Source organism: Oncorhynchus gorbuscha, linkage group LG21 (genome assembly GCF_021184085.1).
Source record: "Oncorhynchus gorbuscha isolate QuinsamMale2020 ecotype Even-year linkage group LG21, OgorEven_v1.0, whole genome shotgun sequence".
In the NCBI taxonomy this organism is placed as follows: domain Eukaryota; kingdom Metazoa; phylum Chordata; class Actinopteri; order Salmoniformes; family Salmonidae; genus Oncorhynchus; species Oncorhynchus gorbuscha.
Genome location: NC_060193.1, coordinates 16,980,709 through 16,993,484, shown reverse-complemented (window position 1 = coordinate 16,993,484; position 12,776 = coordinate 16,980,709). Strand labels below are relative to the sequence as shown.

General features: G+C 45.6%; 1 pseudogene; it reads right to left on the bottom strand.

Annotated features, from left to right (window-relative positions):
- The window catches only part of LOC124008900, a 15,652-nt pseudogene extending 4,507 nt beyond the window's left edge, over nucleotides 1–11,145 (bottom strand).
- Between the last annotated feature and the right edge of the window lie 1,631 nt (nucleotides 11,146–12,776).

Below are 12,776 nucleotides of genomic sequence, written 5' to 3'. Positions count from 1 at the left end.
ATCTTATTTTTTTAATCAAAATCATTTTATTTTTGCAGAAATGCTTTCTCGAACATGTGAACTTTCATAACAAACTTGTATGCCATCTGTAAATACAAATAAAATTGTTAAATTACGAGCCTTGTTGGTTAAGCCACAAAAAAAAAGTGAGCAACCTTCCCACTAGCCATGATTGGCTGAGATAATGAGCGGGCTGGACATGCCGAGATAGGAGAGAGGATTGGTCTGCCATATAGAGGGCTTCTGTTTATTTGAGCTCGTCAGTCTGTGTTGGTAACCCTGTCGAACAAGCCTTTTTAAAAATGTACTATGTAGTGGAGCTGCATAAGTGTTGCTCTCATTTTCTGGAGGATTAAGTTTTGAAATCATGTATACAAGTAAGATAGTCTAGCGTTAGCTAGCTACATTTGTGATATTATATGTTTCTAATTTTGACAAAGTGGTTTCATTTCAAGCTAAAGTGTACTGTTAGCTAACGTTAGGTGGCTTGCTCCTAGCTGATGTTATTATTAGTTTCCCAGAGCAGTTGTTGCCACACTGTTAATTTTGCTTATCTAGCTAACGTTAGCTGGCTGGCTCGTTAGCGAACATTATGCGATGTGTGTGATCTTAAACGTTTTTATCTAGCTAGGTTCATTGTTTACCCAGCTAGCTATATGTCTTAAGTTAAAGTCTAACTGTTAGCTAGCTAACGTTAACTGCTCCTAGAGGACGTTATTATTCATTTCCCAGAAAGGTTTGCTTTTGTAGTTTAGAGCCTAATGTTAGGTATTGCTGGCACTTTGTTCATTGTTGTTTTAACTAGCTAACGTTAGCTGGCTGGCTCATTAGCTGGCGTTGCTTGACATGTACTGTACAACACTTTCGTTGAATATGGCCGGTGTCAGTAAACGACTGCAAAAAGCGTAATGAAATTGTTGTCAGCAGAGCTGGATAGGCTGTTTCATGTTATCAAGAGGTAAACAAATCATCGGCCAGAGCGTCAAGTGTGCGCTTAGAGAGTGAAACAAGATGGGTGGGGCTAAAGTTTAAGAGGGTGTGAACGATGCTGAATGGGTGTAGACAACGAAGAGCTCTTCACTTGACATCAAAATATTCAAAGGCGATTTTCTCAAAAGTGAATTTACAAGTTGATCAACTTTCAAAGCAGAATTACTTTCCCATTGTTCCTCAGATGCCATGTATGATATACCATTTGTAGCTCAGAGTCTCTACTTTTATCCAATGTAAAAAACACCATTTCACATTTTGCTTACATAAGACCGAATCAAGTGGTCAGTCACATATTATGGCACTGAAAATTTGACGTGATGTGTAGATCCAGATGTTTCAGTGAAATACTGTATATCCATACTGTTTAGTGGTGGTTTACTTTATCAATGAATGTGATGGATGGTGAAGTGAACATCTCATCGTTCTGCCCAGGGAAGGGTGTGAGGTACCTTGGCAAGGAAGGTTCCAGTGATGAAGATTTCAAGCACCATGGTGATGACCAGCTGGAGGATGAGGAGGATGATGGCAGCGGGACATTCCTCTGTGATGCAACGGAAGCCGTAGCCAATGTGGTCTGCGACTCCAGTGAGAAGAGGAACGCCCCCGTCAGAGTCTGCACCTGCATCACACACGGGGGTGTGGTTGGACGGAGGGTCAAACTCTAGAGGGAGGGGGTGGAGAAGGGAGGCACAGGAGATGGCAAGGTTGTGAGATTGACATGGAAAGCAAATGGTACAAAGATTATAGGGGAGGTACAACTGATTGTATTGGTATTTTGAGGTATCATTGCTCTTAAATGCCTTAGAATTCTGTCTCTCCCTCTCTTTCCCTTCCCTCCATCCTCACCTAGCAGGTCTCCGTGCACCAGCGCCACCAGGTAGCACAGAACCCCTCCCCTCCCACCTTCTCTCCCCCATCCCTCTCTCCCTCTCCCGCTCTCTCCCCTTCCTCCATCCTCACCTAGCAGGTCTCCGTGCACCAGCGCCACCAGGTACCACAGAACCCCTCCCCTCCCACCTCTCTCCCCCATCCCTCTCTCCCTCTACCTCTCTCTCCCTCCCTCCATCCTCACCTAGCAGGTCTCCATGCACCAGCGCCACCAGGTACCACAGAACCCCTCCCCTCCCACCTTCTCTCCCCCCATCCCTCTCTCCCTCTCTCTCCCCTTCCTCCATCCTCACCTAGCAGGTCACCGTGCACCAGCGCCACCAGGTACCACAGAACCCCTCCCCTCCCACCTTCTCTCCCCCCATCCCTCTCTCCCTCTCTCTCCCCTTCCTCCATCCTCACCTAGCAGGTCTCCATGCACCAGCGCCACCAGGTACCACAGAACCCCGAATAGGAACCAGGTCCCGGCGAAGGTGGCCGAGAACAGGAAGAGCTTGTAGCGCCACTGCATGTCCAGGAAGGTCGTCCAGATGTCACGCAGGTACATCGCCCCACGGCCGCTCACATGCTCGATGTGCACGTTGCTGTGCCCGTCCTTGGAAAACGCGCCGTCTCCGTCGGAGTGCGCAGACCGCCCCGTCGCTGCCCCCCTGCCGTCGCTGCCCCCTGCCATCGCTGCCCCCCTGCCGTCGCTGCCTCCCCTGCCATCGCTGCCCCCTGCCACAGTTGCCACCCCCACCCTTCCGCCCCCTGCCCCCAGCAGCGGCTTCAGAACCTCCGTCTGTGTCATGGAGGTGACACTCCTTCTGGGGGAGGAGCCGCGCGAGGAGGGGGAGTGAACGACGTCATGGCTGCAGCTTTATCAGGGGAAGAAGGGAGGGATGGTGGGAGGGGGGAGTTGATGATGGAGGAGTGAGGTCGGGGGTGAAGGGGGATAGAACGGATAAATGGGAAAGGACTTGACGGTGGAAATTAGAGTGAGGAGAGAGCTGAAGAGGAGAGAGAGGTGAGAGGGAGAGGTGATGGTGAGGGGTGAGGAGGGAGAGGGATGAGGAGGGAGAGGGAGGGAGAGGAGTGAGGAGTGAGGAGGGAGGGGTGAGGGAGAAGTAGGGGTGAGGAGGGAGAGGTGAAACGGGAGAGATGAAGAAAAGAGGAGTGAAACTGGAGAAAGATGAAGAGGGAGAGGAGTGAGGGGGTGGGGAGAAGGAGGGGTGAAGAGGAGAGGAAGAGATAAATATTGTGCAAAGTCAAAGTTGATGAAAAACAAGTTCAAAAGATTTTGTGAGAAAGGAGAAGAGGAAAGGAAGAGAGAGGTTGTTAACGGGAGGAATGGAAGAGGTGACAGGAGTGGAACATTCGGGGTGTGGGGGGAGGAAGACATGAAGAAAGGGATAGAAAGAGAGGGACATTATAAATGGGACACACTTTTTCAAGTGGACAGATGCAGGCCTGTGGCTGTCAATGTGCTCCAAACTCTCTGTCACTCTCTCTCTTCATCCTTTTCTTTACAGACAGAGCCACAGCTGCCCTTTCAAAGTAAAAGCCCCCTTTCAGTGCAAAGTCACAGCTGTCTTTTCCTTTTAAAAGCCCCTCTATAATGCTAAGGCGCTCAGATGTGTCTGCAGCGCATCACGCTGGCTGGATCAAGAGGGACTGAAACAAGGCTTACTTATTCCCCATCTGAAACCAGGAACAGAAAAGCCACATGTAGCCTAGTATCTGGTGCACAGGAGGATGGTGGCAACTTCATTGGGGACAGGCTCGTGGTAATGGTTGGAGCGGAATCGGTGGAATGGTATCATATACATCAAACACATGGTTCCCTCATGGTTTCCTCATGGTTTCCACATGGTTTCCACATGGTTTCCTCATGGTTTCCTCATGGTTTCCACATGGTTTCCTCATGGTTTCCACATGGTTTCCTCATGGTTTCCACATGGTTTCCACATGGTTTCTCATGGTTTCCACATGGTTTCCACATGGTTTCCTCATGGTTTCCACATGGTTTCCTCATGGTTTCCACATGGTTTCCTCATGGTTTCCACATGGTTTCCACATGGTTTCCACATGGTTTCCTCATGGTTTCCACATGGTTTCCTCATGGTTTCCACATGGTTTCCACATGGTTTCATGGTTTCCACATGGTTTCCACATGGTTTCCTCATGGTTTCCACATGGTTTCCTCATGGTTTCCATGTGTTTGATGCCATTCCATTGACTCCATTCCAGACATTATTATGAGCCGTCCTCCCCTCTGCAGCCTCCACTGGTCTGGATCAACCATGTATGAATGGGCTTTGATCCCTGACACAATCTACTTCTCTTTCATTATCCCTTTTTCCCTAATGAAATAAAAATGAACGTTTCAATCGTCTTACTGCCTTACATGTAGTGGTACTGCTTTACACTTAGAGTTCAAACTATGACCTCACCACGTTGATGATTAGCCCCATACTGCCCCAGTAGTCTACTACCATGTGCAGCTCCAACATGATCTCATTTTCACTGTCCAATAAATGTTTTTCTGTGTCAGAGAATTACGCGGTGTGATTTGTGGACGCAGTACAGCAGGAGAATAGAGCTTGTCCAAATCAAATCAAATGTTATTTGTCACATGTGCCGAATACAACGGGTGTAGACTTCAACGGGTGTAGATACAACGGGTGTAGATACAACGGGTGTAGATACAACCGGTGTAGATACAACGGGTGTAGACTTCAACGGGTGTAGATACAACGGGTGTAGACTTCAACAGGTGTAGATACCATGGGTGTAGATACAACGGGTGTAGACTTCAACGGGTGTAGATAAAATGGGTGTAGACTTCAACGGGTGTAGACTTCAACAGGTGTAGATAGAACGGGTGTAGACTTCAACGGGTGTAGATACAACGGGTGTAGATACAACGGGTGTAGATACAACGGGTGTAGACTTCAACGGGTGTAGATACAACGGGTGTAGATACAACAGGTGTAGATACAACGGGTGTAGACTTCAACGGGTGTAGACTTCAATGGGTGTAGATACAACAGGTGTAGATACAACGGGTGTAGATACAACAGGTGTAGATACAACGGGTGTAGACTTCAACGGGTGTAGACTTCAATGGGTGTAGATACAACAGGTGTAGATACAACGGGTGTAGATACAACAGGTGTAGATACAACGGGTGTAGATACAACGGGTGTAGACTTCAACGGGTGTAGATACAACGGGTGTAGACTTCAACGGGTGTAGATACAATGGGTGTAGATACAACGGGTGTAGATACAACGGGTGTAGACTTCAACGGGTGTAGACTTCAACGGGTGTAGATACAACGGGTGTAGACTTCAACGGGTGTAGACTTCAACGGGTGTAGACTTCAACGGGTGTAGATACAACGGGTGTAGACTTCAACGGGTGTAGATACAATGGGTGTAGATACAACGGGTGTAGATAAAACGGGTGTAGACTTCAACGGGTGTAGACTTCAACGGGTGTAGATACAATGGATGTAGACTTCAATGGGTGTAGAGACAACGGGTGTAGACTTCAACGGGTGTAGACTTCAATGGGTGTAGATACAACAGGTGTAGATACAACGGGTGTAGATACAACAGGTGTAGATACAACGGGTGTAGATACAACGGGTGTAGACTTCAACGGGTGTAGATACAACGGGTGTAGACTTCAACGGGTGTAGATACAATGGGTGTAGATACAACGGGTGTAGATACAACGGTGTAGACTTCAACGGGTGTAGACTTCAACGGGTGTAGATACAACGGGTGTAGACTTCAACGGGTGTAGACTTCAACGGGTGTAGACTTCAACGGGTGTAGATACAACGGTGTAGACTTCAACGGGATACAATGGGTGTAGATACAACGGGTGTAGATAGAACGGGTGTAGACTTCAACGGGTGTAGACTTCAACGGTGTAGATACAATGGATGTAGACTTCAACGGGTGTAGATACAACGGGTGCAGACTTCAATGGGTGTAGATACAACGGGTGTAGACTTCAACGGGTGTAGATACAACGGGTGTAGACTTCAACGGGTGTAGACTTCAACGGGTGTAGATACAACAGGTGTAGAAATTACTTACTTACAATTCCTTAACCAACAACGCAGTTTAAGAACATAAGAGTTAAGAAAATATTTACTAAATATACTTAAAGTTAAAAAGGTAACATTATAAAATAACAGTAGCGAGGCTATATACAGGAGCCCCGTTACCGAGTCAATGTGCGGGGTACAGGTTAGTCCAGGTAATTGAGGTAATATGTAGGGTAAAGTAACTATGCATAGATAATAAACAGCTAGAAGCAACAGTATAAAAATCAAAATATTCCAGGTAGCCATTTGATTCATTGTTCAGAACTCTTATGTCTTGGGGGTAGAAGCTGTTAAGGAGCCTTTGGGTTGCTGGGGTCTTTGACCATTTTTAGGGCCTTCCTGACACGGCCTGGTACAGAGGTCCTGGGTAGCAGGAAGCTTGGCCCAGTGATGTACTGGGACGTACGCACTACCCTCTGTTTGCTATATATCAGGGCCAAGATGCCTCTTTTTCTCCTTGGGGATATGGAGACTTGCTGTTTGTGTGTAACTTTGGCCCGAGCCTCCTTCTAGACTTTGTTCTGTATCCTCATCTGGACTTTCTCTATCTAACTCTCTATCTCTCTATCTATCTCTATATATATCTTTATTTCTCCATCTCTCTCTCTATCTCTCTATCTATCTCTATCTCGCTCTATCTATCTCTCTCTCTCTCTCCCTCTCCCTCTCCCTCTCTCTCTCTCTCTCTCTCTCTCTCTCTCTCTCTCTCTCCCTCTCTCTCTCTCTCTCTCTCTCTCTCTCTCTCTCTCTCTCTCTCTCTCTCTCTCTCCTCTCTCCCTCTCTCTCTCTCTCTCTCTCTCCCTCTCTCTCTCTCTCTCCCTCTCTCTCCTTGGCTAAATGGTCCTTTTGTCTCTGCCTGCCTCTGCTTTCCAGACCAATAAAAAAATAACCAACTAAAACAAAAGGCGGAGAAATAGGCGATCTGATACGCTCTCTACTTTCTGACCTTTCTCTCTGTGTCCCCACTCGCTTACTCTATTCTCTCTCCCCCTCTTTCCTCCCCCCTTCCTCCCTCTCTCCCTTCATGTCTCTGGTGCTGAAGCTCACACTGTGAGTATGAATAGGGACCTGTGTAGATTTCTGTGCTCAGAATACTAAATGGGGGGGCGGGGGGTTGAGGAGGCGGGGTTTCGGATAGGCGAGTGTGATAGGCCGAGTACATTCACAGCTGCCCTCTGAACCCTACTGAGGCCTCGCCCACACATACAGTAAACACACATTCACATGTACAGCGACATACACAACACGGCCGTCTCAATATATCAATGTTGATATTTCCCAAACAACACTTACTATTATAATTATTATAATTATTTTCCCTTCGTTTAGTATTCCTTTTAACACTTCTGTGTCTTCCTCTCCGCTATATTCTCTCTCCTTTTGAATCAAAGTATGCACTGTAACAAAAGATTTGTTGACTCAATTTACATAGGTTTGTTACCATCCTGCCTTAAAATGTCATGTCAAGTCCAATCCGGATTTCGTGTGGTGATTAAGAGGGGTTGGGTTAAATGCGGAAGACACATTTCAGTTGAAGGCATTCAGTTGTACAACTGACTAGGTGTCCCCCTTTCCTTCCCTTCCTCCCTTTCTCCCTCTCGCCATCTCTCTCACTCTGTCCTGTGTGCACAAGAATCCTTTGTTTAGGGAGATGAAAGGGACAAAAGCCACCATTGAAAAATACGACTGAGTGAGAGAGAGGAGAAAGTGTGTGTGTGTGAGCGCACATTGGCTTGTGTGACCGAGTGATCCTATGTGAGTATGTGTTCAAGTGTGTGAGGGGGCAGAGAAGGGGAAAGAGGACTTGGATTAAGAGAAGAGAGAGAGAGAGAGAGAGAGAGAGAGAGAGAGGAAGAGAGAGAGAGAAGAGAGAGAGAGAGAGAGAAGAGAGAGAGAGAGAGAGAGAGAGAGAGGAGAGAGAGAGAGAGAGAGAGAGAGAGAGAGAGAGAGAGAGAGAGAGAGAGAGAGAGAGGGTATGTAGAGACAGATTGATGACAAAAGATACTCATTAGTATTCCTGAGCAGTGTGATCCACCGTACTCCTTCCTGTCTCTCTGTGTGCACCCTTCCAATTCCCCAAACAACCTCTGCACAACACTCCAACCAGCTCCAAACAACCTCTGCACAACAACCACCTCTCTGCACAACACTCCAACCACCTCCAAACAACCTCTGCACAACACTCCAACCACCTCCAAACAATCTCTGCACAACACTCCAACCACCTCCAAACAACCTCTGCACAACACTCCAACCACCTCCAAACAACCTCTGCACAACACTCCACCTCAAACAACCTCTGCACAACACTCCAACCACCTCCAAACAACCTCTGCCAACACTCCAACCACCTCCAAACAACCTCTGCACAACACTCCAACCACCTCCGAGCAACCCATGAAAACACTCCAAAAATTGCCCCACAACACTAAAAGGACCCTGCAAACAGAAAAAATACTTTTCAACCAAAATGAATCAACATTGATGTACCCAGCCAGGTGTGAAGTGGAGATACTCTGCTGCTGCCCTGTGCTCCAGTTGGGGTGATGTGAATGAGTTTGAGAGTCTCATATTCACTCAACCACCCCTCTATAACACTTGAGTATCTCTAACGGACAGATTCAAGCAACAATCAACTCTTGTATATTACACATGAACAGTATAAGGTGTACAGATCCCCACACAGCCTCTGCAAACAAGAACTGGCACAACTTCTTCATTAACCAAACTATTTGTGTTCCTGGTGCTCAAACTACCCACAAATTGACAGTTGAGAAGCAAGCCCATCTTGCACACTGTACCTGTACGGGGTAACTCAGGGACATTTACGTTTTAGCAGGCGCTCTTATCCAGAACCTAAAGCGCCTTGCTCAGGTCAGATTGACAGATTGTTCACCTTGTCGGCTGGGGGATTCGAACCAGCAACCTTTCAGTTACTAGCTCTTCACCGCTGGGCTACCCATCTTGCACACGCTGTGTGTTCCCTAAATTCAAGATACATTGAATCGTTTTAGTAGCCCCTTGCCAGCCTTTCAACAACAAGAGCAGAGGGAAAAACAAAACAGCTGAACTGTATCTAACTCGTTTAAAGCATCCCAACTTCAATTTTGACATCTCTTTAGGGTCCATTTTACACATTGTAGACTTGACTTGTAAACCACAGCCAGGGAGTGTTCTGGAATGTCCCATTTAAACCCTAATCATTGTGCCAGAGAGGAGATTGATGTTATAGTGCCAGAGTTGGTGCCAGAGGTCATTTTGTCGGCACCCTCCCAGTATCCATGGTGATCGTCCTCAATGTGTCCCGGGTCAGGTTGCCTTCCTACAGGTGTGAGTTAGAACCCTTATCAACACGAATACAGTCGACAGCAACGTGTTTTTACTCCTTCCAGAGGAACTGAGGTCCCACTTTAAACTTGTAATCATTGTTGCATTACTCATCTCATATGTATATACTGTATTTCATACCATCTATTGCATCTTGCCTATGCCGCTCTGTCGTTGCTCATCCATATATTTATATGTATATATTTGTATTCCATTCCTTTACTTCGATGTTTGTGTATTGGGTAGTTGTTAGATTACATGTTAGATATTGCTGCACTGTCGGAACTAGAAGCACAAGCATTTCACTACACTCGCATTAACATCTGCTAACCATGTATATGTGACCAATAAAATGTCATTTGATTTAAACAAAGTACAGATTATAAAGCTTTTATACAGCATACACTGTAAAAATATTTGTGTATGTTTTTATGGGAGCTTAGTTGCAGCCTGTACATTAATAAAGGTACTGTACGTTACCGTAATTTCCAAAGAGACCATAAAAGTACATTTACGGTAACATACTGTACTTATTTTTTATTTTTATTTTTTATTTTAATTTACAGGTAACTGTCTGCCAGTAAGTTAACAAAAAACAACAGGATTTCTTTTTACAGTGGACATAAAACTTAAGTAAACACTACATAAATACTTCACAAATCATCTATACGATTATGTCATACTCTATAAAGGGTGTACAAACATGCATAATGCCTTATGTCTTTGGCAATTCAGCCTACAGTGGGAATGGTTATGTCACCCTTTATACACCATTTATAGAGTTTGACATGTGCTTATAGATGATATGTGTAGCATTTATGTCGTGCTTATGAAGCCTTTTGCAATTTTACAGCCTTTATAATTTGTACTTCATCTAAAGTGGAACCGGAGAATGAATAATCAATGTGACAATTAAGTCAAAATTATACAATTCTAATCAATTACTGGTACTAAATACTTACATTTTTATTGATTGAAAATGCAGGGAGTATGTTGAAAACGTAATAAACGGTCACAAGAAAACTTCCCTTGAGATGATGTCCACTATTATTTTATAAGGTGTGATGGGGGGGTGGGGAAGAAGAAACATGATTCCAGCATCTCTAATCTAAACAGTCAATTTAGTCACATACAGGTGTCCACAAACTCCAGCTCCAGTTATAAGTGCCACACGCACAGTGGGCACCAACCCTTACCGTAAAAGTACTGATAGGCTACACTCATCCTGTTCTCTGTGTGTAGGGGCACCTGTACTCTCTGCCCATGTCCTCTTTGCGTACTAAGGCAAATGCGTTCTCATCCTGTTCTCTGTGTAGGGGGGGCCCATGTCCTCTTTGCAAATAAGGCAAATAGCGTTCTCATCCTGTTCTCTGTGTGTGGGGGCACCTGTGTCTGTGCCCATGTCCTCTTTGCGTACTAAGGCAAATAGCGTTCTCATCCTGTTCTCTGTGTGGGGGGCACCTGTGCTCTGTGCCCATGTCCTCTTTGCGTACTAAGGCAAATAGCGTTCTCATCTGTTCTCTGTGTGTAGGGGGCACCTCTCTGTTCTCTTTGTGTAGCGTTCTCATCCTGTTCTCTGTGGGCACCTGTACGCTCTGCCCATGTCCTCTTTGTGTACTAAGCCAAATAGCGTTCTCATCCTGTTCTCTGTGTGTAGGGGGCACCTGTACTCTCTGCCCATGTCCTCTTTGCGTACTAAGCCAAATAGCGTTCTCATCCTGTTCTCTGTGTAGGGGGCACCTGTACGCTCTGCCCATGTCCTCTTTGCGTACTAAGGCAAATAGCGTTCTCATCCTGTTCTCTGTGTGTGGGGGGCACCTGTACTCTCTGCCCATGTCCTTTTGCGTACTAAGCTAAATAGCGTTCTCATCCTGTTCTCTGTGTGTAGGGGGCACCTGTCGCTCTGCCCATGTCCTCTTTGCGTACTAAGGCAAATAGCGTTCTCATCCTGTTCTCTGTGTGTAGGGGCACCTGTCTCTGCCCATGTCTCTTTGCGTACTAAGCCAAATAGCGTTCTCATCCTGTTCTCTGTGTAGGGGCACCTGTACGCTCTGCCCATGTCCTCTTTGCGTACTAAGGCAAATAGCGTTCTCATCCTGTTCTCTGTGTGTGGGGGCACCTGTACTCTCTGCCCATGTCCTCTTTGCGTACTAAGCTAAATAGCGTTCTCATCCTGTTCTCTGTGTGTAGGGGCACCTGTACGCTCTGCCCATGTCCTCTTTGCGTACTAAGCTAAATGGCGTTCTCATCCTGTTCTCTGTGTAGGGGGCACCTGTACTCTCTGCCCATGTCCTCTTTGCGTACACTAAGCTAAATAGCGTTCTCATCCTGTTCTCTGTGTGTAGGGGCACCTGTACTCTCTGCCCATGTCCTCTTTGCGTACTAAGCTAAATGTACGTTCTCATCCTGTTCTCTGTGTGTAGGGGGCACCTGTACTCTCTGCCCATGTCCTCTTTGCGTACTAAGGCAAATAGCGTTCTCATCCTGTTCTCTGTGTGTAGGGGCACCTGTACTCTCTGCCCATGTCCTCTTTACCGTACTAAGGCAAATAGCGTTCTCATCCTGTTCTCTGTGTGTAGGGGGCACCTGCTCTCTGCCCATGTCCTCTTTGCGTACTAAGCTAAATAGCGTTCTCTCCTGTTCTCTTTTTGTAACTTAATAGGTGTAACTTTTTAATCAAGCTCTGGCCTTTTTATATTCCACCAGATCGATGTAACTCCCTGCCGTCTCTCAGGTGAACAATCACCAATTAGCTTTGCTGCTAACAACTTATACATATTCTGTAAGATAACAATAATCAAATCATTGTTGATGATCTAGTAAGCTAATGAAAGCAAACTGAATGTAGGCACATGAATTAGAATGTGTGTGTCATCATACCTTTTGTTGCAATTGTTGAATGCAATTTTGAGGACTTTTAAAAGTGTTTATCCCCCAAAACACATTTAAAAAATGTATGTTATGATCAAATTTGCCTATTTGTTGACTTTTTACTCAGTGCGACGTCATGGATTGGAGGAATGCGCACTTGTTGACAGTTCTCTCACAGGCATGAGCACGAGACACCAAAGCTTTCATTGTCTACAGATTGCCATCCTGATTGTAGTTTGAGATATTGCCATTATAATTCTAACATGCCTGACAATAAAAACCATTTTTACAAACCGTTAAAATCAACAAGTTTCTGTAGCCTACGAATCTAATCCCGAATTTACCAAAGACAAATCAATGGTTTCTCTAAGACTGGAGTGTCAGTCTGTACCGGTTCAGTTGAGACATTTACAGAGTTATTATGTAATAAAATAGTTGCAATGTCCCCGTTGCATCTCGAGCTGTGATGGTTCACAGGTTCATGTAGAGTTGAATTGTCCTCTTCTCTCAAGTTTACACTTGTCTCTCCTTATAAATGAAAAAGTAGCCTGTTCAGTCACTCAACTGGACTCAGGACATTTTAATTCAATTAATT